Genomic DNA, 236 nt, shown 5'->3' with positions numbered 1-236 from the left:
CCGCCCCGACAAGGTCCGGGCCCGGCCCGGGAGCGACCCGCTCCGCAGCCTCCGGGAGAGGCGGCGATCGGCGCCAGGGGCGGTGCTGCCCTTCCTGGTCACTCTGCTCCCCGAAACTAGGTCAGGCACCGGGCCCCGGGGGGGGCTGCCCGGTACCGGCCCCGGGCGCTCTCCCCGCAGCGGGCAGGTGGCCTGGGCTCCGCCGGCTTCCAGCGGCGGGGGGGGCCAAACCCCCA

The 236-nt window shown here is 79.2% G+C and overlaps 1 protein-coding gene across 1 annotated transcript in view; it reads left to right on the top strand.

Moving 5' to 3' along the window:
* LRAT (lecithin retinol acyltransferase (phosphatidylcholine--retinol O-acyltransferase)) overlaps positions 1-236 on the top strand; it is a gene marked incomplete at its 5' end in the record, with an annotated part of 1068 nt that overhangs the window by 426 nt on the left and 406 nt on the right. The gene's annotated exons all lie outside the window — the stretch shown is intronic.

This window comes from Mesitornis unicolor, unplaced genomic scaffold, assembly GCF_000695765.1.
Source record: "Mesitornis unicolor isolate BGI_N332 unplaced genomic scaffold, ASM69576v1 scaffold40174, whole genome shotgun sequence".
NCBI classification, from domain to species: Eukaryota; Metazoa; Chordata; class Aves; order Mesitornithiformes; family Mesitornithidae; genus Mesitornis; species Mesitornis unicolor.
The sequence above is the reverse complement of the archived record's forward strand: the minus strand, read 5'-3'. Positions and strand labels throughout refer to the sequence as shown.